The sequence below is a fragment of the Geotrypetes seraphini genome, chromosome 2 (assembly GCF_902459505.1).
Source record: "Geotrypetes seraphini chromosome 2, aGeoSer1.1, whole genome shotgun sequence".
In the NCBI taxonomy this organism is placed as follows: Eukaryota; Metazoa; Chordata; class Amphibia; order Gymnophiona; family Dermophiidae; genus Geotrypetes; species Geotrypetes seraphini.
In genome coordinates, this window is record NC_047085.1 from 474,322,583 (window position 1) to 474,348,733 (window position 26,151).

Sequence of the window (26,151 nt, forward strand, 5' to 3'; positions counted from 1 at the left end):
CTAGCATTTGTACATTATTTTCACGTTCTGATTACCTCTGTTTTATCTTCAGCTGTTTCACTTGCTTGTAAATAAATTGGCTTCTATTTTTATAAACTTTGGGTCTTGTATCAGGTATTTGTCAGTGATCCCAGGAGTTTAGGACTCAGATACGCATAGTCAAGGAGACGTGGTCTAGAAATCCTGATTTTAGAGTAATGTAATTTTTTTTAATGTAATGTAATTTTATTTCTTATATACCGCTAATCCGTTAGGTTCGAAGCGGTTTACAGAAAATATACATTAAGGATACAATAAAAATAAGATAAGTAAAGATAGGTACTTAGAAAATCCCTTACTGTCCCGAAGGCTCACAATCTAACTAAAGTACCTGAGGAACAATTAATGAAAAATAAGATTATAATATGTAAAGATAGAGATAAAGATTGAGACAAGATATGAAATTCCAACAAGTAATTCAATAAGCAAATTAATAAAAATTGAGAAGAAAAAAATAAAAAAAATAAAATAACAGCTTTTGAGTGTTACCATTACATAATTAGCATGTCCCTTCATACACTGCCCAACAGGAAGCAGTGTATATCTCTTTTGCTCTGACAATGTGCTAACTGAAGCTGTGCTAACTGTGCAATGGAAGTTAGTGCATGTCAATTACTGTGCTCTCACCGCATTATGCAATCCACACTCGTTCTCCACCTATGATCTGCCTAGTTCCTGCCCTCTAAAACAATATGAAGTTAATGCATGAATAGAAAAGAAACCCTCGTACCACTTTGGCAGCTGTTAGCATACTTCTACAGTAATGATTAAGGCACTGTAATTTTCACATTAACAGCTTAGTACACTTTGATAAAAGGACCCAATAGTCAAACATGGATCAACCCTGCATATTATTTATATTTATTAAATATTGCATTTTATTTTTCCAAAATTAATGTTCAGAATGGATTACAGCTGAAAGGAGCAGATATATAGTGGTATATTCAATGCTTACAGAAAAGCAACACGTCTCAGACATTCATGCAAATAAAATACAATTTACATCATACAACCATTTACAAAAAAATACAGAAGTATTCAAGAGAAACACAGTTAGGGACATTTTCAAAACACCAAGATGTCCAAAAAATGGCACAGATCGGCACTTGGACGTTTTTCTCACCCAGATGTCCAAGTGCCAATTTTTGAAGCCAACCTTCTGATTGTCTTGTTAGGCTTCTTAGCCACTGTGCTTCTAGATTTCGAGAGGGAATGTTGGAGGCGTGTTATTGGTGGGCTTTGAGCATGCTGAGCGTTGGTGATAACTGAACATTTCCCAAGACGTTCAGGATGGGAACATAAGAATTGCCGCTGTTGGGTCAGACCAGTGGTCCATCATACCCAGCAGTCCGCTCACGTGGCGGCCCTAACTGAGACTAGCCCTATCTGCGTAGATTCTGGTTCAGCAGGAACTTGTCTAACTTTGTCTTGAATCCCTGGTGGGTGTTTCCCCTTACGACAGACTCTGGAAGAGCGTTCCAGTTTTCTACCACTCTCTGAGTGAAGAACTTCCTTACATTCGTACGGAATCTATCCCCTTTCAATTTTAGAGACTGCCCTCTTGTTCGCCCTACCTTGGAGAGGGTGAACAACCTGTCCTTATCTACTAAGTCTATTCCCTTCAGTACCTTGATGTTTCAATCATATCCCCTCTCAATCCCCTCTGCTCGAAGAAGCCCAGTTTCTCTAATCTTTCGCTGTACGGCAAGTCCCCAGCCCCTTAACCATCTTAGTCACTCTTCTCTGGACCCTTTCGAGTAGTACCGTGTCCTTCTTCATGTAAGGCGACCAATGCTGGACGGAGTACTCCAGGTGGGGTGCACCATGGCCCGGTACCGTGGCATGTTAACCTTCTCCGATCTGTTCGTGATCCCCTTCTTTATCATTCCTAGCATTCTGTTCGCACTTTTTGCCGCCGCCGCACATTGCGTGGACGATTTCATAGATTTGTCGATCATAACTCCCAAGCTAGATCTGTTTTAAAAGTGTCTGAGTGTCAAAAAGGAACCCAAACTCACCAGATGACCGTTGGAGGGATTAAGTAATGACACACCACATTCCTCCAGTGGTCACTGACCCCCTCCCACCCCACAAAGATCTAAATGAAACAGTACATACCTGCCTCTAGAATAGCATTACCTGGTAAAGGAAAGCCTAGAAGAGCAGCACACAGGTGTCTCAAGTGAACCTTAGAGAGGAGGACTCAGGCCCATAAGCCATTCTAACCACCACACTTATGATGGAAAGTGTGAGGCCATCAGAACTCACCTAAACCCTATTCCACTGCCATATTGGTGCCACCTGCAGCCATAAGGACTATTGGAGTGGTAGACAGGTGGGTATAGTGGGGGAGTTTTGGAGGGCTCATCTGACCGAGCTGCTTTTGGCCAAATAAAAAATTAAATTGGTCAAAAAGAAATTAATTTAAAACTCAGGGTCTGTTGCCAATAAAATTTTTTTAAAATCTTTACCTTAATTGAAAAATTTAAATGAATACAAATGTTACACAGCTATACTTCACAAAATTAAATGTAATACAAAATAGTACACAAAAGATTCACTTTAAAAAATTAAAACCAAAGACCCTGGATTGGGCTAGGAGGGGGAGACAGCATGAAGTTTAAAATCAGTCTGCCAAGCCTTCCCTTCATAGACAAAAAGATAAGGTTTGAGACCATGGGCTCCTTTTATTAAGGTGCGCTAGCGTTTTTAAGCGCGCGCAAACCACACACTAAATGAAAAATGCTAATGCAAGCTCAATGGAGGCATTAGCATCTAGCGCACGCAGCATTGTAGCGCGCGCTAAAACCGCTAGCGCACCTTAGGGCTCATTTTACAAAGCTGCGCTAGCGGTTTTAGCGCACGTTTAGCACGTGCTAAAATGCCGCACATGCTAGCCGCCACCGCCTCCTTTTGAGCAGGCGGTAGTTTTTCGGCTAGCGCACGTAATAGCGCGCGCTAATCACGTGCGTGCACTAAAAACGCTAGCACACCTTCGTAAAAGGAGCCCTATGTTATTAGTGAAAAGGAGAAGAAGATAATAAGGTGCTGGTCGCCTAGGTATTTTAGGGTTTGTACTTCTTGTTTTGTATTATGGGAGTATGTATGTATGGTGTATGTAACGTTTGATGTAATGTTATAGTTCTGCATGTAAGTTCGTAACCCGCCCTGGGTAAGGGCAGGATATAAGTGAACAAACAAACAAACTAAAGCCTAGGCTCCACGCTATGAATTTTATAGCCTTTTCCCATCTGCATTTTGTCAAAGTCAACCTATTACCTTGGTCCCGTGGTAACCAAATTCAATTCTCCTTTCTCCTTACCTCTGGCCCCAGTATGAAAATATCTGCCGACACCTAAAATAATTTTATGACCCCCTTACTTATGGGAACCTAAACACCTCCCTCTCCTTTCCCCATCTCTGGCTTATCTGCAAAAACATGTGTCCGGCTCATAAATAATAATAATAATAATAATTTATTGTTTATATACCGCCAAAGCCAAGGTAGTTCGAGGCGGTTTACAATAAAGAAGAGCTGGACATTCAGCAAAAAAAAAACCCAATGAAGTCCTTGAGTACATGACTGTACAGAGTAAGGTAGCATTGTAGGGATGGGTTTACAATAAGAGTAATTCAATAGGAAGAGCAGGTCATACGGTGTGGGGTAAGCAGTGAAGGCTTTGGGAATTCTTGGTCAATAGGAAGTAGATCGAGGCGATTTACAAAGAAGGGTAGGTCATATGGTATGGAATAAGCAGTGAAGACTTTAGGAGTTCTTGGTCTTCCTCACAGACACTGAAATGATGTGCCATGGGGCCCTCACATTCCATTCACAGCCCTGGAGAGATTCCCTGTTCTTTGTATTTCCAAGATAAGCATGAAGGTACCCAACTGGCATGTCTATGTGGCCAGTCCATTACAACGCCGGCCCCCCTCTCACATCCAAACGGTCTGGTTTGGTCGTTTTGAACCTGAACGTTTTTGTGGTCGAAAATGGTGAAAAAAAGTTAGGCGTCCTAAGGTTGGACATCCTGATGGCCAAGACGTCCGAATGGGTCATTTTTAATGAAAATTTGGACATCTAGTGGTTTCGAAAATAGACGTTTCCCTATCCTGACTTTCGGGCGTCCTGCAGGAAACATCCAAAGTTGGACTTAGACGTTCTCTTGGAAATGCCCCTCCACATCACACATTTTCCCCTGTTAATTCTTAACTATTCTGGCATAAAAGTTTCAGAAGTTAATAGGGGAGAGTGTGGTGCAGTGGTTAAAACTACAGCCTCAGCACCCTGAGGTTGTGGGTTCAAACCTACGCTGCTCCTTGTGACCCTCCCTTGCCCCAGATCTATTAGATAGATTGTGAGCCCGCCGGGACAGACAGGGAAAAATGCTTGAGTATCTGAACAAATTTATGTAAACTGTTCTGAGCTCCCCTGGCAGAACGATATAGAAAATTAAATAAAAAGTATTTTTAAAATCCTAGGATCTATGGCATCACAATTCTGTAGATCAGTGTATCGCACACTGTGTGCCTCCTGAGATTTCTGGTGTGCCACAATGTACTAGTGAGGAGAGTCTTCCACGCCGGCTGACTGCCTACAGGATGTGCCTCTCGCGGTGAGAGGCACGAACTGTAGGACGTCAGCCGACGCAGCTGACTCTCCTCTTGGCTGGCGTCTCTCTTCCTCTCCCCTCACCTCCCTCCACCGAAGCGGGTCACGGCCAGACGGGCCTCCGCACTTGCGCCTGATGCCATCACATTGACGTCCGCTCACCTTTGGTCGCCTTGTCTTCCGGCCAGGGCACTGGATTTAGTGTGCCGCCGGCTGGAAAGTTTGCAAGACCCTGCTTGTAAATGCTTCCAAGCATGCTATTTAAATTCACACCTAGGGCTAGATTTGTTAAAGTGTGCTTTCACTTTAGCATGTGCTAATATCATTAATGTGCATTATTAACAAACAGGTCCCATGCCATAAAATGGATTGCCACTGTGGAAACAGGATATGGGCTAGTTGGGCCATTGGTCTGACCCAGTATGGCTATTCTTATGTTCTTATGAGTATCTTTGTTTCAAGGAATTCTCAGAAGTACAAACTTTCATTTCCTTCAGTGAAAGGGATAAAGCTTGTTGGTAATATCTCTTGTTCCTTTTCGTATAGGTTTACGACGATTTGTAATGAAATTACTAGTTATATTAGAACTCTTTTCTCTCTTCAGATTTTTCATGAATCGATGAAACCAATGCTATTTCAACAGTTTTGGGGGAAATGGTACTACGAAGTGTTAATTGTCTTTTGTTCAGTAATTCACATGTTAGTTAAACTGATTTTCCCGTTTATTGAAGTCTTACGTAAATCGAGTCGAGACCCTACTTCGGGAGATGGTACGGTAACTAAGTCTAAGGCTTAGGGGTCCTTTTATCAAGGCGCGGTAGGGATTTAACGTGCGGAATACCACGCGTTAAACCGCCTGCCGCGCTAGTCGCTAACGCCTCCGTTGACGAGGCGTTCGTTTTTTGGGCTTGCCGCAGGGTTTAGCGCGTGATGAAATGTCCGACGCGCTAACCCCGCTAGCGCACCTTGATAAAAAGAGCCCTTAGATTAGATTAGATTTATTTTCTGATGGTTGCATATTTATTTCTGCGTTTTCAGATGAATGTACTGTGATTTTTTTTTTTTTTTTTTTTTAATGTTATACCTCTCTGGATTTTTTTTTTTTTTTTTTAATGTTATACCTCTCTGGATTTGATTTTGTTATACCTCTCTGGATATTGTGATTCCATGAGGAAAAAAAAAATCCAAAGAAGTAAATTAAATTAAAATACATACTGTAGCGTATGAAAGTCAAACCCTGATTTTGTTCTCTCAGGTCTATATCTTTTAGAAAGCAGAGCCGAAATAAAAGTCCTGGCTCTTAATCATCCTGGCACATCTGATATATAGTATATCACTTTCGACTATTACTCGTATGTAAGAACATGTCTAAATTATTCAGTGGTGGCAAAAGCTTTAACCATTTGGCTGCATGATGAGATCCTGGGAATATTCTGAATGTAATACTAAACACATTCCAGCATCAGAAACCTTTCATAAATAATAATAATAATAAAAAAGATACATTCACCATTAAAGATATTTTTGTATAAAAGGTGACATAAAGGCTACTCTGCCACTTTTATCTGTTTTCATTAATGTCCAGTAAAGTTGCTTTTAGAATCACTTTATACAATTTGTTACATCTTATATCACTGTAATGGGTGCAGTAAATGTTACCTAGCAGCTCTTTAAATGTTTTAGTGATTTGTGAGACACATAGAGGGGCATAATCAAAATAAAGTCTGAGTCCCTTTTGGCCTAAGGCCCTAAACATTGAAAGTAGAAGCAAGGAAAATGTCCATAATAATAATTTTTTTAAAAAACATCCAAACGCCTGCCTCTACGTTCAGCTGTTTAAACGCCCGGACCACCACTACGTCTACAGTAACAACATATAATCAATCAAAAAAAGCCTAACTCCCAAATGCCCAACACAAGAGCTTTTAGGCGAAGGAGGAGCTAGTCCTTCGCCTAAAAGCTGGATTCTGTAACCGGTGTCTGTCAAAAACAACACTGGTTACAGAATCCACCCCCCACCCCCAACAACATCAGGGCAGGAGGAAGCCCAAGCCCTCTTGCCCCGGCGAGCCGCAACCGCCCCCCCCCCAACAAGATTGAGGCAAGAGGGAGCTCAAGCCCTCTTGCCCCAGGAAGCCGTTACCACCCCTGCTGATTATGATCGGGTCAGGAGGGAGCCCAAGCCCTCCTAGCCAGGCGACCCCCCCTGCCCCCCATCCCCCACTAAGATACGGATAGGAGGGATCCCAGGCTCTCCTGCCCTCGATGCACACACCCCCACGATCGCCCCCATGAACCCCCAATTGCCCCCCCCACCAACCTGCGAGACCTCCCCATCGACCCCTCAACTCCTCAACCACTCACCCCCAATCCCCCTCCCCGTACCTGTACAACAAGTTAGCCAAACGGACGGGTCCCAAGCCCGTTCGTCCAGCAGGCCAGCCATCCCTCAAATGGTGGGCCTTAGGGCCTGATTGGCCCAGGTGGCTCAAACCCCGCCCAGAGGTGGGGCCTGAGGTGCCTGGGCCAACCAGAATCGGCCCAGTAGCCTTAGGCCCCTCCTGTGGGCATGGCCTTAGGCACATGGGCCCAACCTGCATGCATGAGAGAGATTTGCCTGCACTGCCTTCTTTGTATGCAAATCTCTCTCATGCATATTCATTGCGGATAGCCAGAAAACCTGGCCTGCCAGTAGATCTTGAGGAGTGGACTAGGGCAGCCCTTCACTAGAGGTATGGGGGAGGGAAGGGTGGCCCACACACGCGGCTGGGAAGGGAGTTGGGGAAGGAGCGGAGGTGGAGACAAGGGTGGGGGAGGGCGCCTCTCACCCTTACTACGCCGCTGTTTGCAAGACTCACCTCCACTAGACATGCAGCCTTTTAGTCTGTAGCTCCGGCATTATGTAACTCACTTCTGTCCGTTCACTGACTTGAACTTTCGTTTCCCACATTAACTGTTCCATCATTTCGACAAATGTTCCTGGATACTAACCGCGAGTCAAGTTTCTCAGTGACGGCCCCGAGCCTTTGGAACACTTTGGCAACCCTTTATCTGAGGTCAGAAAAATCTCTTAAAGTCTTCAAGTCACAGCTGAAGGCTTATTATTTCAGAAAGGCTTTTGATGGCGAATCCCTACAGACGCTTCCTAGCCCGGAATAAACAAAACAAAAATAAACTTTATCCCCTTAACTTCTTGTGTTTTTCCTTTGTTTTATTAATTTCCTCTTTCCCTTATAAATATTGTAACTCATCCCTTCCCTGAATATCCTTTTTGTCCCAGTTTGTCTACAGTATCGGTCTTTTCCCTGTCTGTTTTTTTTTTTTTTAAATCTTGTACCCATTGTTTTTAACGTTGTCAACTGCCTTGCTTTGACTACAATTGTTAAGAAATGCTGTATATCAAATAAACTAACTGTGACTGTAAAGTGGCTCATGATTCGCTTAAGTAGAGCTGCGTTTGAAGATCTATGTTAGGTTGTAGACACTATGCAAACATGAAGGGGAGAGAAGATTTTGCCTCAAAAATAGCACAGAAACACGGCAACAAGAGGCAAATGAGATGTCAAAATATCAACCAAAGAGCTACTTTATTGAGTCAACAATAAAAATGTCACTAAAAATAGATAGAGGGCTCCTTTTACTAAGCCACGTTAGGGCTTTAACGCGCGGAATAGCGCGCGCGCTAGACCTCAACGCCAGCATTGAGCTGGCGTTAATTCTAAAAGCATAGCGCGCGGTAATTTCCTGCGTGCACTATGAACGCTAGCGCACCTTAGTAAAAGGAGCCCAGAGTCTATAGCATAGTGTTCATCTTGATATGGGTGAAACTTAGGGCTCCTTTTACTAAGCTGCGCTAGCATTTTTAGCGCGCGCTGAAGATTAACGTGCGCTAACCCCTGCGCTACGTGGAAAATACTAACACCAGCTCTATGGAGGCGTTAGCGTGTAGCGCGCGCTAAAACCGCTAGCGCAGCTTAGTAAAAGGAGTCCTTAGTCTAGGGGACTCCTAGATAGTCCCAACTAGGATCCCAGTTTCGGCATCCGTAGATGTCTTCATCAGGGGATAAATGGACACTGCCATGGATGGGGGACAGCATAAACCGGCAGGAAAAATAACAACAATCAAAGCGCAGGAAAGTGTCTGTGAGGGCAAAAAACACGCCAAATACTTTCACTTTATTGACTCAATAAAGTATCTCCTTGATAGATATTTTGACTTCTCATTTGCCTCTTGTTGCTAGGTTGCAGGCACTGGGCATCTGCAGACTATGTCCTGTTCTGGGTGAATGTCGGTAATGTATACGCTTTCTTATGCTTCCGCGGCTGGCGTCATGATTGCTGCAGGTCTCGCCAAATGAAGCTGAAACATCGGTTCTACCTACCCAGACACGGCGAGACCCAGAAAACTACAACAATCAGTAATGTGTACCTTTATTTAATAATGTGGTTTTCTTAATATGAGTGATGCTGCTCTGTTCTTCTATCCTGTTTATTACTGGTTCTTTTTTTTTTTTTTCAAATTGATTTTTTAACTTGTAAACCACTATGCTGTATTTTTATTTTTTTTAATGAACGATGGTACGAGTTATATCAAATACATGTGAACTATAATGTTAACAAATGCAGGGTCATGCTTTTGGGCTGCAAAAAATCCAAGGGAGAGGTACAGTATAAAGGGTGTCAGGTCAAAAGCGCGCCGGGACAAAGGCGCGCGCAGACAATTGAGCGCAGCGCGGAGGCGCGCGCCGAAGAAAATTACTGTTTTTAGGAGCTCTGATGGGGGGGGGGTTGTGGGGGGGAACCCCCCCACTTTACTTAATACAGATCGCGCCGCGTTGTGGGGGGTTTGGGGGGTTGTAACCCCCCACATTTTACTGAAAACTTCACTTTTTTCCTGTTTTTAGGGAAAAAGTTAAGTTTCCAGTAAAATGTGGGGGGTTACAACCCCCCAAACCCCCCACAATGCCGCCGCAATCTGTATTAAGTAAAGTGGGGGGGCTCTCCAACAAAAAACCCCGTCGGAGCCCCTAAAAACAGTAATTTTCTTCGGCGTGTGCCTCCGTCTTGCGCTCAGTTGTTGGCGCGCGCCTTTGTCTTCCGCAATTATGTCTATGAACCGTATAAAGAACGAAGAAAAGTGGGACTTGGGGGTGATCATATCTAATGATCTAAAGGGGGCCAAAGAGATAGAAAAGGAGATGGCAAAAGCCAAAAAGAGGGAGAGGAATGGCCAGCAGGAAAATGAGGCGATAGTGCCTCTTTATAAGTGTCTGGTGAAACTTCATTTACCACCCCCTTTTTATGAAGTAGTGTTCACATTTTTTATCAACGGCCGTGGTGGTAATAGTTTCGACACTTATAGGAATTCTATGAGCTTTTACCACCAAGACTGGCGATAAAAAAATGGTAACATGGCTTCATAAATGGGAGAGTTGTAGTATTGTGTAGAGTTCATATTCAAAAACTAACTATATAAACAGAATAGAGTCAGTTCCAAAGGCAACTACTAAAATGGTTAATGGTTTTCCTCATAAAGCATATGGGGACACTTAAAAATCTCAATATGTATACTTTAGAAGAAAGGTAGGAGAGGGGAAATACAATAGAGAGATTTAAATAATATCTCCATGGCAACTGAGGGAAGCCCTGGAAAGAAGACGAAAGGGCATGGACTCAGATGCAATTTACAGAAATAATTCTTTTTTAGAAAGGGATGCTGTTACCGGGCGTGGCCGTAACTAGGGCCTTGCCTGGAGCACACAGACCTCGGCCGAGCGATAAGGCGAGGCTTGGAGTGTGGAGTACAGAAAGGCAGTAAACACACCAGGTTTTAAGGTGGAAAAAGAAAATGTGCTTTATTTGTATGTCAGTTCAGCACTTATTATGGCTTGACAATAGTTTCAATGATGGTGCAAAAACAAAGAAAACATATCAAACTCGGTTAAACTTCACCTTTTTCCTTCTTCTGCTTCTGGTTTAGTCATACAATGCAAGAACCGGGTAAGTCCCACAAACAAAACACAAGTTGCTTGAAGCTCAAGTTCTTTACCCAGTGCTTATTTGCCAGAAACATAGAAACATAGAGTATGACGGCAGAAAAGGGCCGGCGGCCCTACAAGTCTGCCCACTCAAGAACCCTCCCTCCTTTGAGAATCCATCTTTTAAGTATAACTCTGCAGCAACCCCTCCTGTTTATCCCATCGTCTCTTGAAGTCGAGCAGGTTACTGGCCTCAACTACCTGGCGTGGAAGACCATTCCATCGATCAATCACCCTTTCGGTGAAGAAGTATTTCCTGGCAAAAGGGTGTCTGGTGAGTGATTGTTATGACTTGAGGCCGGTTGTTTGGGGTTTGACTGTGTTTGCCTGGGGGTTTTCTATTACTTAAAATGTCAATTGTGCTGGGCATCCAATCGAAGGGTTCCTATTTCAGTGGTTATATGTAACTTAAGGTGTATCTTTTGGAAGAATGGTGAGCAACGTCAGTCCTCAAGGGCTGCAATTCAGTCAGATTTTTAGGATTTTCCCAATGAATAGGCATGAGATGTATTTCCATGTATTGCTACCATTCTGTGCAAATATGCCAGTTTATATTGAAAAATGAAGTCTCTGCCTTCGAGAATATCACTATATCAGTAAAAGAATTGTTCATTGGCCAGTCAAAGCCACTCCTGCTAATTACATCTCATTGCTATTTTTTTTTTTTGTATAAAAGGTGACATAGCATTATAGTGACCTCTGTATTCACAACGGAGGTATTTATTAAGGGCTTGATTCTAGTAACAGCGCCTACATCGGCTGGCACCTCCAAAAATGGCACCGGCCACATGTCAAATCTACGCATCAGCGCCATTAAGGGAATTGCAGTTTAGGGCTAAAATAGGCACCTACATTACCAGTGCCTATGTTTGATACGAATCACATGTACAGAGGTGCCTAGCAACACCTAAAGGTCATTTTAAAAATAAGGCACGCCTACTTTGACCTTAGGCACCTCTGTAGATGCAATTAAGGTGTCCTTATTTTGCATGCATCATTTTATGATGAGTTTTTAATTGGTTTTAAATGATGCATTGAATTATCGTGCCAATCAGCACCAATTAAAACAATTACGTTAGGCAGTGTTAGGACGCCTACCGCCGCTTAATTTACAGTGCCATTACTAGAATCTGGCCCTAGCTGCCTAGCTCCGATTCCATCGAAGAAGTGACCAAGTGATACAAATTTCGATTTGCACTCATTTATTTATTTAATTCATTTTCCATCCCGTTGTCCCCAAAGAACGCAGAATGGGTTACAGGTTAAACACACATAATATCAGCACAAGATTACAATTCAAGTTTTCATATTAGGTGTAGTTATCCTTACGTGACACAGACTGATTCAGTTACCCAATATACAATTCTTTGTAGTCCATGGATCAGGGACAGGGGGGTCAGATGAAGAGGTGTGTTTTTATAGCTTTTCTGAAGTCGAGGAGACCTTCAAGAGATCTGATCTGTGATGGCAGTCGATTCCAGTGGCTCGGTAGGAAGTGGTAGTAGGACCGTTTGGCGGTTTGTAGTTGAAGGGCACGACCAGGGGGCGTTTTGAGGCGTATTTCATCCTGGGAGCGGAAGGACCGGTTTGGCACATACGGAGGATATCATTCAGTCAAGAAGATGGTACCTATGAGATTCATATATCCAGGTGTTCACATAGTATGTTCACATAGTATGTAAATATGTTTTTTTAATCATTAAAAAAGAAACTTTCCACTCTGGATGATCAGCTTTGGAGCTCCAATGTAGGAACACAAAAATATTTCCCAGCAAATATCCCCTGCATGGATCAACTCACAGAAGATATTATCAAGAACTGCTCTGATTTAAGCCATCAGATATAAAACCAGCATCTCTATAGGGTTTTACCCTGGAATGAAATATAGCAGTTGCTACTTATGGCCCATTACTTAATAGCCAATATATCTTTGTCACAACTGATAAATATTCAAAATATGCTGACATCATATTCATCACAGCTGCTAAAATAAATAGCACACTGTACACCATTTTCTATGCATGATAGCTCTTGGTTAGTGAAAACCAACACGGCTCTCCAACAAGGCTCCCTTGTTTAATGGGAACAAATTTCTTTAAATTGCTACCCACTTTGACTTTGCTTCACAGAAGCAAGCAAGTAGAATTATTGAACACATGAAGGGCTATTTTATAACTGGCACCTGAAATTAGATTTCCAAATTCTTTATTGATTTTCAAACTACAAATGCGCAATAATGATTCACATATATGTACATTATATAATAAGCGCAACAAAACTTACAGATATTGCTACACAAAGAAATTTCCCCCACCCTCCCAATTAAAAAACAAATATATCAAACCTTAACCCAATTTTAATACCATTCCCTTCCTCCCCCCAACAGGATGTGTATGTGTACTTGACTATTAAATGAAACTCAATTCTTCTTCTTTACAGTATATAGCCAATGGTCCCCAAACATCCATAAAACTCTTAAAACGACCCTGTTGTATAGCCATACATCGTTCCATTTTATAAGTATAACACAGGGCTTCCCACCAAAATGAGTAATTCAACCTATCCCAGTTTTTCCAATTTCTTAAAATAAGCTGCATGGCAACCCATGTCATTACTAATAGAAGTTTGTTATTTTTTGAAGATAATTGACTTTTAGCTCTCATAAGAGTACCAAATAAAATAATATCATAAGATAAAGCCACTGGATTCTCTAACATATTATTTACTTGGTCCCAAATAAACCTCCAAAACTGTAGTATCAAGGGACAATAGTAAAGTAAATGATCCAAAGTCCCAGCTTCAAGATGACAATGCCAGCATCTATTAGACTTGGAACTATCTAATTCATGTAAACGAACAGGGGTCCAGAAAGCTCTATGTAATAAGAAAAACCAAGTTTGTCTCATAGATGCTGACACCGTACATTTCATCCTCCAAGTCCAAATTCGTGGCCATTAGGTTTCAAATGCATGTATAAAACAGGCAAGTAACTCAACACACCATTGGAATTCTTCCAATGGTGCTAAGAAATGGGCGCCAAAATATAGCTATTCTACAAAGGTCTTGTACCCTTTATAGAATAACACGTAGCTCTGATTCCCACACCTAACTTTAACTTCCAGGCTTACATCTGCTAAAAGCTAGTATTAATGCTGGCACCCAAGTTAGGATCACTGGCCCAGATTCTATAAACGGCACCTGAAGTTAGATGCCTAGATCGGCGTACCTACCCAAACTAGGTGCCTAACTTACCCCCCTCCCCCACCTTTTACCAAGCTGCGCTAGAAGTTTTTAATGCTGGATGGTGAGGTAAGTGCTCTGATGCTCATAGAAATTCTATGAGCATCAGAGCATTTGTCGTGCCGGCCTGTGCTAAAAACCTCTAATGCAGCTTGATAAAAGGGTCCGTTAATTTTTTTAAATTAGCTCAATTGATGCCATAAATGAGCAACAATGAGCTCATAAATGGCAAAAAATAAAAATGAATTAGGTGGTAGGTGCCTAATTTGGAAGGTGCCTACCGCTTCTGGGTAGGCACATAGCCAAAGGCGCAAACCAGAAAGTGGGTGTGGTTAAGGGCAGATCTTGGGCATGTTTTGCTTCTAGGTGCCTAAATTGGACTTAAGACACCGGTAGGCACTTAACTTAGAAACATAGAAACATAGAAAATGACGGCAGAAAAGGGCTATAGCCCACCAAGTCTGCCCATTCCAATTATCCGCCCCCCAGAGTTCACTCCCCTAGAGATCCCACGTGAATATCCCATTTCCTCTTAAAATCCGTCACACTGCTGGCCTCAATCACCTGCAATGGGAGTCCATTCCAATGATCCACCACTCTCTCGGTGAAGAAGTACTTTCTGGAGTCACTACGAAATTTCCCTCCCCTGATTTTCAGCGGATGCCCTCTGGTGGTTGAGGGTCTCATGAGACAGAAGAGATCATCTTCCGACTCGTTACGTCCCTTGATGTACTTATACGTTTCAATCAGGTGCCGGTATTTAGGCCAAGAAAACCCTGGCATAAATAGGAGGTGCATACGTCCAATTTAGGCACCGGAAGGCACAATTCTAAAAATGGCATCCAACTGAAGTTTGACAAGCCCTATGTACTGCGTTCCTTGCCGCCTATCTTTTAGGTGCTGTTTATAAAATCAGGCCAACTGAGGCTGTATTTTATAACTATGTGCACAACTTTTCAGAATACCCCCGAAAACTCCCATGGCCATGTCCCCTTTTTGAGTTTCGCACTAGTAAAACCACTGGTAAAACCAGAGGACATAATTTGAGATTGAGGGGTGTTAGATTCTAGAGCAATGTTAGGAAATTCTACTTTACGGAGAGGGTGGTGGATGCCTGGAATGCGCTCCCGAGAGGAAAACAGTGACTGAGTTCAAAGAAGCATGGGATAAACACAGAGGATCTAGAATCAGAAAATAGTATTAAAAATTGAACTAAGGCCAGTCTGGGCAGACTTGCACGATCTGTGTCTGTATATGGCCGTTTGGGGGAGGATGGGCTGGGGAGGGCTTCAATGGTTGGGAGGGTGTAGATGGGCTGGACTAGGTTTTAACGGAGATTTCGGCAGTGTGAACTCAAGCACAGTCCTGGGTAGAGCTTTGGATTCTTGACCAGAAATAGCTAAGAAGAAAAAATTTAAATTGAATCAGGTTAGGCAGACTGGATGGGCCATTCGGGTCTTTATCTGCCTTCATTTACTATGTTACTATGTAGTAGAGTTGGGCGTCATGCCTTATAGAATAGTGAGTGGCCACATGCAGATTTTAATCAGTACTAATTAACATCAGTAATTGGTTATTGGCATCCAGTTATTGATAGTAACACAGTAACATAATAAATGACAGCAGATAAAGACCTGAATGGCCCATCCAGTCTGCCCAATAGGTACACGCATTGCAAACCCATGTTTTTCAATTGTCTTTGTTCAGTGATATTTCTGGGTCATAGACTGTAGAAGGCTGCCCAGTAATGTGCTTAGGTTTCAACTATTGGAGTTGCCATCGAAACTCACTCCGGCCTATCTAGACCATCCCAAAGTACTGGAGTTCCCATCAAAGCCCTCTCCAGCCCATCCTAAGCCGAATGGCCATATACAGGACACAAACCATTCAAGTCTGCCCAGTACCGGCCTTAGTTCTTCCAATTATACCCTACATTTTCTGATTAGCAGTGACAGGTACAGGACGTTTCTATTTATTGATGTTTATTCATAAACATCCTATCAGTTCATTTTACTTGTATTGCTGAACATATCAGCTGGAACACATAAACCTAACCTTTTATGTTACACCATTTCCATCTTTCTTGTATAAACTGTAGTTCCTCCCTTTTTCCCTTTTGTTTATTGTCATGTTTTTATTAGACTTCTTTTTATCTGTTTTAAATAATTTTTATTGTATGCTGTTTAGATATGACTTGATTAGCGGGCTACCAAATAATAAGAAACTTGGCTGTGAAATTGGTAAAGGATATATGTGAGCATGCTAGTGTGATTTGCAGATGGGAATTTATATGCATGTCTACTGAAAATGATAGAAATCCTGGATAGAAAGATTTCAACTGAACAGATCGGTCGGCAGGTTGCCTAAGCACTTTTCTGTAATGACATGTAAGTGGCATTGTACATAATTGCAAGGGGGTCATACACATGGAAGGAGCATGGACAGGTATAGGCAGTGCTCCATAGATATCTTTTCTTTGAGCCCAATTAAAGGCTTTTCCTAAAAATAAGCATAAAATACAGGTCCAAGCTGTGGGTCCAAGGGAAGAAATAGGAGAATAGTCTAATGAGGAAGAGTGTGAAATTAGCTGAGACGTCATTAGTTATTTGTATTATTTCTTAAATTGTAGTGCTTCTTTTTCCTAATAATTTTCTCCCTCCTTTAAATTGTACGGGATTTAGCCATATAAATTTGTCTAATATAGGAATATATACACTTCTTCCTCAATATTCGCGGGGGTTAGGGGCAGAGCTGGCCCGCAAATATTGAAAATTTGCGAATAACATTTGGGCCGGCTCTGACCCACCCCCGCCTTCACCCGGAATCCCGGATCTTACCTGGTGGTCTAGCGGGCTTTTGGGGCAGGAGCAATCTTTTTACGTTCATGCCCCGTGCAGATCACTCATACAAAATGGCTGCCGTGAGTACCCGTAGTCTCTCGAGACTACGACGGGAACTCCCCGTAGCCATTTTGTATGAATGATCTGCATGGAGCAGGAGTGTAGGAAGATTGCTCCTGCCCCGAAAGCCCGCTAGACCACCAGATAAGGTCTGGGGAGGTCCGGGATGCAGCGTTTATTTTCTTTTTCCCCCCCAAAAATCGCAAATAACCGAATCCGCAAATACTGAAACCGCAGATTCGGAGGGAGAAGTGTAATCCTATTTTCCTATTTTCTTTTTTTTCTGTTGTAATAAGTGTTTGTAATGGCTATTTTCTGTTTCCTGACACATGTAATATGTAATGTAAGTTCAATTACAATTGAATAAATAAAGAATTTTTTTAAAAAAATTTTCTACCTAAGACCTAAGCAGTTTACAATGAAAACACACATAATCTTATAAACACACATAATCAAAACAACGTAATACATTGACTCATTGCAGTTATCTAACTTACTAAAACTAGTACAAGGATATAAAGATGCATATCCAGAGGAATCAGAGGTTCCTGGCCATGCTTCTGATTCCTGTTCCTGAGGTCTGTCGGCTATCTGTCAGTGAATCACAAACTGTGTACTAGATTCCGGGTGGTCTGTGAAAGACATCCTGCCTCTCCTCCTCTTCGCCTTCCCCCCGTAGTAATTTCAGGATTAGCAGATAGAGGGATTTCCAAAACCTGGAGTTTGGGTTTTGGAAGTTCCCAAACTCAGGGCCCGCATCTGTAGGGCCTCTACGCATGCGCACACATCAGTGTGATGACAGTGCATGTGCACATGATGTCATCATTGTGTTGACGTCCACACATTCACGTAGACTCTCCAGGCGCGGAGTTTAGTGTGCTGGGGGCAGAAAAATGTTTGCGAGACACTGTTCTAGATAGACCCAAGCTGCAGGAAAGAGACTTGGGAGTTCTGATCGACAAGTTGATGAAGCCATCGGTGCAATGCGCAGCAGCGGCGAAAAGGGCGAACAGAATGCTAGGAATGATTAAGAAGGGGATCACGAACAGATCGGAGAAGGTTATCATGTCACTGTATCAGGCCATGGTGTACCCCCACCTGGAGTACTGCGTCCAGCACTGGTTGCCATACATGAAGAATGACACGGTAATACTCAAAAGGGTCCAGAGAAGAGAGACTAAAATGGTTAAGGGGCTGGAGGAGTTGCCGTACAGTGAGAGATTGGAGAAACTGGGCCTCTTCTCCCTTGAAAAGAGGAGACTGAGAGGGGACATGATCAACAAGTTGATGAAGCTGACTGTGCAATGCGCAGCGGTGGCGAAAAGGGCGAACAGAATGCTAGGAATGATTAAGAAGGGGATCACAAACAGATCGGAGAAGGTTATCATGCCGCTGTACCGGGCCATGGTAAGCACTCACCTGGAGTACTGCGTCCAGCACTGGTTGCCATACATGAAGAATGACACGGTAATACTCAAAAGGGTCCAGAGAAGAGCGACTAAAATGGTTAAGGGGCTGGAGGAGTTGCCATACAGTGAGAGATTGGAGAAACTGGGCCTCTTCTCCCTTGAAAAGAGGAGACGGAGAGGGGACATGATCGAAACATTCAAAATATTGAATGGAATAGACTTAGCAGATAAAGACAGATTGTTCACCCTCTCTAAGGTAGGGAGAATGAGAGGGCACTCTCTAAAGTTGAAAGGGGATAGTTTCCGTACAAACGTAAGGAAGTTCTTTTTCACCCAGAGAGTGGTGGAAAACTGGAACGCTCTTCCGGAGTCTGTTATAGGAGAAAACACCCTCCAGGGTTTCAAGACAAAGTTGGACAAGTTCCTGCTAAACTGGAACTTACGCAGGTGAGGCTGGACTCATTTAGAGCACTGGTCTTTGACCTGGGGGCCGCTGTGTGAGTGGACTGCTGGGCACGAAGGACCACTGGTCTGACCCAGCAGCAGCAGTTCTTATGTTCATGGAATAGTCTCCAGTAAAGGTGGTGGAGACAAAGACTGTCTGAATTCAAGAAAGTGTGGTACATGGTTTCTCTTAGGGAGAGGAGATAGTGGATGCTGTGGATGGGCAGACTCGATAGGCCATTTAGCCTTTATCTGCTGTCATGTTTCTATGTTTCTATACATTTCCAGGTAGCCATCTGCTACATACTCACATTCCATTGTTGCAAATCCAAGCTTAGTCTCCAAACCACTGGAGCCAATGCATAATTTTCTTTTTCCATTTCTCCTTTTCTTCCTGTTCCAATGCTGCTGTATCTTCCTGTATGTTTATTCTGAAGAGAAGGCCCTGATTCTTTAAACTGTGCCTAGATAGGCAGCACCTAGTCAAGTTGGCTTAATTGGTGTAGCAATTGAAAACACCATTAAAAACCCGATAAAAAATAAAAATTATTCATTTACTTTCAACATGGAACTCGGTGAGGTGCCTAGCAGCACCTAAATGCACCTACCTGAGAAATGGGAGTGGTTAGGGGTGGAGAATGTGTGGAATGACTTAGGCGTCAGTAGGCGTCTGTGTTAGGCGCCGTAAATTAGGCCAGGTAAACCCTGGCCTAATGTACTGGCACCTAACACTATGAGGCCTACCGATGTCTAAGCTGAATTAGGCGCCGCTAAATGTGACTTTATAAAAGGCACCTAGCAGTTGATTGACAACCGTGCCAAATGGCGCCATTTAAAGAATCAGAGCCGAAGTGCCAGATTTCTTCTCAAGCACCAATTAACTATTTCACTTTGTACCCCCAGAAGATGAAACTGTATGCACAAATGCATGGGTTGAACTGGTTGCACAAGTCCTGGATAGGCTGCATGTTACGCTGATACTATGGGGCAGTTTTTAATACAATCTAAGTACAAAAGTCATGAAGAAGAAAAGTCACCAACCAGGAATATGTCATCAAATGAAATCTTTATTGGGTCTGGACTCAACAAAGCCGGTGTTTCGGCACCTAAGTGCCTTTTTCAAAAGTCAACCACTTGCTTCTAGTACACCTGATGGTATCTTATATCTATCTATCTATAATCTCTAATAATAATAATAATATGTTAAGCGCGTATGCGCACTCTTAAGCCGTGTTCCCTGAGATCTGATCTGTCGGGATGTGGCCACAAGAGTGCGCATGCGCGTTTACCACGCATCGGGCTTGAACACTTGAAATTACCTGCAAAGCCGCCACCGCGGCTACTCTCTCGAACCGCACCAGGCGGGGATCGAGAGAGGAGCCGAGGTGTCAGCTTTGAATTTAAAAATAAACTTTGCCATCCCTTCCTTTTGTACTCCCCAGGGGGGGTAGGCGCGAGGCTGCGGCGGACTTCCTCACCCAGCTCTCCAAAGGTGCGCATCTGGGGCTGAGTCACCTGTCATGCTCGATACCAATGCTGATTCAGAGCTCAAAGCCGCCGCGGCGGCTACTCTCTCGAACCGCACCAGGCGGGGATCGAGAGAGGAGCCGCAGCATTAGCTTTGAATTAAAAAAATGAACTTTGTCATCCGGAGCCGGCACCTGTCATGCTCGATGCCAATTTTTATCCCAGGACAAGCAGGCAGGTATTCTCACTAGTGGGTGATGTCATCCGACAGAGCCCTGATACGGACATCTTGCAAGCATGTCTTGCTTGAAGAAACTCAGAAGTTTCGAGATGCCCGCACCGCGCATGCGCCAGTGCCTTCCCGCCCGATGCTCCGGGCGTGTCTCCTCAGTTCTTTTTCTTCCGCGGAGCTGAGAAGTCTATCTTCAATTTGCGCCCATTGAATCTTTTTTTTTTGCCTTCTATTTGCCGCGGGTTGAGTTCTTTTGGCTCTCCTGTGCATTTATTTCTTTCTTTGATTTCTTTAAAAAAAAAATTTTTCCTTCCGATACCGGGTCGGCCGCGTGGCTGGGGCCCCGTGCCTTCGACCTTGCGGCGGAGCTTTTCCGGCCTATGTCCCGGCCGATTACCGGTTTTAAAAAGTGTAGCAAGTGCCAGCGCGCGATTTCGCTCACGGACCCTCATCGACGCTGCTTACTGTGTCTGGGACCGGATCACTTCCCGAAATCGTGCCGGCCTTGCTCCACTTTGACGGCGAGAGCGTTTAAGCGCCGCTGTCTGCTGTGGGAGTCCATGTTCAAGATGGAAGCTTCATCGGATCCTGCAGCTTCGACATCGACGGGTGCTTCGACTCCTTCCGCGAAGCCCTCTGCCTCCCCAGCTGCTTCGGGCCTCCTGAAACCGGCATCGTTCACACCGGTTTCGGCCCCGGCTTCGGCGCCGGTGCCTTCCTCCGTCTCCTCGGAGCAGGTATCGACCCTGACAGTTCCACCGGTGGTGCTCAAGGTACCGAAGACTGGCAAGCAGAAGCACGCAGCACCGAAGGAGCGCGGAGACCATGCGAAAGGGCTCCCTTTTGGTGCGGATCCCTCCATATCGGCTTCGTTGCAGTCCCTTCTGGAGGCTCAGTTCGTGGAGCTCATGCAGACCATGGGGCCTCGGCTGATTGCCACCATCCAGGGTGACCTTCCAGCTTCGGCTTCGAGGGGCGGACCGCCCCCTCCTCCTCCTCCTCGCCGCACGACCTCGTTGCTCGGCGAGGAGGAGCGGCAAGCGGTGTCCGGGTCCTCGAGGAGGTCCTACGTTAGCGCTGTACCTCCTTTGGAACCGATTCCCTCAAGGAGGGCCTCCCTTAGTGATATGCCTCCCTTGGAGCCCATCCCCTCGAGGAAAGCCTCGTTTAGTGACCTGCCTCCCTTGGAACCGATTACTCCGCCCCATGACTCAGTGTGGCGTCCACCTTCGGGGCCACCCAGTCCTGGGCATAGCAGGAAGCAGGACGAGTTCTTCCGAACCCCCTATCAAACCTGGGCGGCGTCAGGGGAGGCGCCGACTCTTCCGCCTCTGCGATCGACGGCGTCGAGTCCAATCTGCTCCCTGGTGGCGTCTGAACCAGTTTCTCACAGGCGGGCTCGATCCCCTTCCAGGCATTGGGAGGGGCATCGATCCAGACATTCTTCGAAGCATTCCTCTCGGCACTCGACCGTCTCGCCTCAGAAGAAATTGCCTCGGTTGGGGTATGCTGCTTCGACTGGGTCTCCTCCTCCAGGCCCGGAGTTCGAGGACCCTGAGGTTTTCTACTCGTCCTGTTGTTCGCAGGCCTCTCTGGAGCCTGAAGCCTCTTCTTCTTCTAGTCCGTCTCGCAGACCGGCAACGGCGGACCAACTGTCCTTTTCATCGTTCCTCAGGCAGATGGCAGATGACATGGACATTACTCTCGATGCTGGGTCTCGATACTCCAAGGAATACCTCGATACCATGCACTTGCCTCGTCCTCCGGCGGAGTCCTTGCGACTTCCCCTGCACAAGCTCCTCGACCAGACCTTCATGCGATGCTTCGAGTCTCCTTACTCTATCCCGGCGGTCCCTGGCAAATTGGATGCGCGGTACCGCACGGTGCATCATAAAGGCTTCGAGGGTCCTCAGCTTTCTCACCAGTCCCTCCTGGTCGAATCCTCGCTCAAGCGGTCTCATCCTAGCCAGGTCTATGCTTCAGTGCCTCCGGGCCGCGAGGGCAGAACCATGGATAAGTTTGGTCGACACATCTATCAGATGATGGCGTCTCGAGTCCTGAATTACAATTTCCACTTTGCAGCCTACTTGGAATTTTTCCTACCTGTGCTTCGGAAGTTCACTCCCTACATCGAGTCCCAGGCTAGGTTTGAGTTTGAGGAAGTGGTTGCTTCGCTGTCCCAACTTCGGCTTCAGTTAATGCAATCTGCCTATGATGCGTTCGAGCTCTCAGCCCGAGCGGCGGCCTGCTCGGTGGCGATGCGCCGGTTGGCCTGGTTGCGGACCATTGATATGGACCCGAATCTTCAGGACCGCCTGCCGAACGTCCCGTGTGCTGGGGCGGATCTTTTTGACGAATCCATCGAGACTGTTACGAAGAAGTTGTCTGACCACGAAAAGTCCTTCCAATCTATCCTTAGGCTGAAGCCTAAGCCTCAGCAGTCTCGACCTTCTCGTCCGCCGTTGATTTATCAGCGGCGTTATCAGCCGAGGCAAACTCCACCTGCGAGGCAACCGGCGAAGCGCCAGCCTCCCCAGAAGGGTCAGCCTAAGTCTCAGTCGCCTGCTGTCCCTAAGACCAGTCAGCCTTTTTGACTGTCTCGTCGAGGGCATAACTAACCTTGTTCTGCCTCCCCCTGTTTTTCCCATCGGAGGGCGCCTCCATCACTTTTATCATCGCTGGGAGGCCATAACAACCGACCTCTGGGTCCTTACTATCATCAGGGAAGGATACTCTCTTCATTTCCATCGGGTCCCTCCGGACCACCCTCCAAGAGAGTATCCTTCCAACTTGACTCAGACCGCCCTTCTTCTCCAGGAAGCTCAGGCTTTGCTCTGGCTTCGTGCCATGGAGCCGGTCCCGTCGGACCAACTGAACCAGGGGTTTTACTCCCGGTACTTCCTTGTTCCGAAGAAGACGGGCGACCTGCGACCCATTTTGGACCTCAGGGCCCTCAACAAATTCCTAGTCAAGGAGAGGTTTCGCATGCTGACTCTTGCTTCTCTCTACCCTCTCCTCGAGCAGAACGACTGGTTATGCTCTCTGGATCTCAAGGAGGCCTACACTCACATTCCCATTCATCCGGCCTCCCGCAGGTTCCTCAGATTTCGGGTGGGACATCTACATCTGCAGTATCGAGTGCTTCCATTCGGCCTGTCCTTGTCTCCCAGAGTCTTCATGAAGTGCCTGGTGGTGGTGGCCGCTGCACTCCTGAACAGGGGTCTTCAGGTATTTCCATACCTCGACGACTGGCTCATCAAGGCCCCGTCAGCTCCAAAGGTCATTTCGGTGACCTGGACCACGATCTGCTTCCTGCAGAGCCTAGGCTTCGAGATCAATTTTCCCAAATCTCATCTGCAGCCTACCCAGTCCCTTCCCTTCATCGGGGCGGTACTGGACACCATTCAGCTTCGAGCATTCCTTCCTCCTCAGCGCATGGATGCTCTTCTTCGTCTCTGCCAGTCTGTATCTTCTCGCCAGTCCATCTCAGCGAGACACATGATGGTCCTCCTGGGCCACATGGCCTCTACAGTTCATGTGACACCCTTTGCCAGGCTCCATCTCAGAATTCCTCAGTGGACCCTAGCTTCTCAATGGACTCAAGTGTCAGACCTGTTGACTCGACACATCATAGTCACTCCTGCTCTTCGGCGGTCTCTACTTTGGTGGATGACCTCTTCGAATCTATCCAGAGGTTTGCTGTTTCACACTCCTCCCCACCAGAAGGTTCTCACAACCGATTCCTCGACCTATGCCTGGGGAGCTCATCTGGATGGTCTTCGCACTCAGGGATTCTGGACCAGTGCGGACCGACTCCATCAAATCAATCTTCTGGAGCTCAGAGCCATCTTCAATGCTCTTCAAGCTTTTCAACATCTGCTTCACGACATGGTGGTCCTCATTCGCACCGACAATCAGGTCGCCATGTATTATGTCAACAAGCAAGGGGGCACGGGCTCGGCCTCCCTCTGCCAGGAAGCTCTCAGAGTCTGGGATTGGGCGGTTCGCCACAACACCTTCCTCAAAGCTGTCTACATTCAGGGGAGGGACAATGTCTTGGCGGACAAACTGAGTCGTCTTCTCCAGCCTCACGAATGGACACTCCACTCCAAGCCCTTCATCAGATCTTTGCTCAGTGGGGAACGCCTCAGATAGACCTCTTTGCGGCTCCCCACAATTTCAAGCTGCCTCAATTTTGCTCCAGGATCTACGCTCCTCATCGCCTCGAGGCAGATGCTTTTCTGCTTGATTGGGGGAATCGCTTTCTGTATGCGTTTCCGCCATTCCCTCTCATTCAAAAGACTCTAGTCAAACTGAAGTCCGAACATGCCACCATGATTCTGATAGCCCCTCGGTGGCCCAGGCAACCTTGGTTTGCCCTTCTACTTCAACTCAGCAGCAGGGAACCGTACCTACTCCCAGTGTTTCCTTCACTGCTTACTCAGCATCAGGGGTCTCTGCTTCATCCCAACCTGCAGTCTCTCCACCTGACAGCTTGGTTCCTCTCAACGTAACTCCGCACCAGTTTTCCCAGGTGGTGAGAGATGTCTTGGAGGCTTCCAGGAAGCCTGCTACTCGTCAATGCTACTCCCAAAAATGGACTAGATTTTCTTCATGGTGTATTTCCAATTCTAAGAAGCCTCAGCGAGCCTCCCTATCCTCTGTTTTGGACTATCTTTTACATCTGTCTCAGTCTGGTCTCAAGTCGACATCTATACGAGTCCACCTGAGTGCTATTGCGGCTTTCCATCAGCCTCTACAAGGGAAACCTCTCTCTTCTCATCCTGTGGTTTCCAGATTTATGAAAGGACTTTTTCATGTCAATCCTCCTCTCAAACTGCCTCCAGTGGTTTGGGATCTAAATGTTGTCCTTTCTCAGCTTATGAAACCTCCTTTTGAGCCTCTGAGCAAGGCTCCACTAAAGTTTCTCACTTGGAAAGTGTTTTTTCTGGTGGCCCTCACATCTGCTCGCAGGGTCAGTAAGCTTCAGGCCTTGGTGGCGGACCCACCTTTCACAGTATTCCATCATGACAAGGTGGTCCTCCGCACTCACCTGAAATTCCTGCCTAAAGTGGTCTCTGAATTTCACCTCAACCAATCCATTGTGCTTCCAGTGTTCTTTCCAAAGCCTCATTCTCATCCTGGAGAATCAGCTCTTCACACTCTGGACTGTAAACGTGCTTTGGCTTTCTACTTGGATTGCACCAAACCACACAGAACTGCTCCTCAACTTTTCGTCTCCTTTGATCCAAACAAGTTGGGACGACCTGTATCGAAGCGCACCATCTCCAACTGGATGGCGGCTTGTATCTCTTTCTGCTATGCCCAGGCTGGATTACCCCTTCCCTGTAAGGTCACAGCACATAGGGTCAGAGCAATGGCAGTCTCTGTAGCCTTCCTCAGATCGACACCGATAGAGGAGATTTGTAGGGCTGCCACTTGGTCCTCGGTTCATACGTTCACCTCTCATTATTGTCTGGATGCTTTCTTCAGACGGGATGGGCAGTTTGGCCAAACTGTGTTACAAAATTTGTTCTCCTAAGTTGCCAACTCTCCCTCCATCCCATTGAGGTTAGCTTGGAGGTCACCCACTAGTGAGAATACCTGCCTGCTTGTCCTGGGATAAAGCAATGTTACTTACCGTAACAGTTGTTATCCAGGGACAGCAGGCAGCTATTCTCACGTCTCACCCACCTCCCCTGGGTTGGCTTCTCTGCTAGCTACCTGAACTGAGGAGACACGCCCGGAGCATCGGGCGGGAAGGCACTGG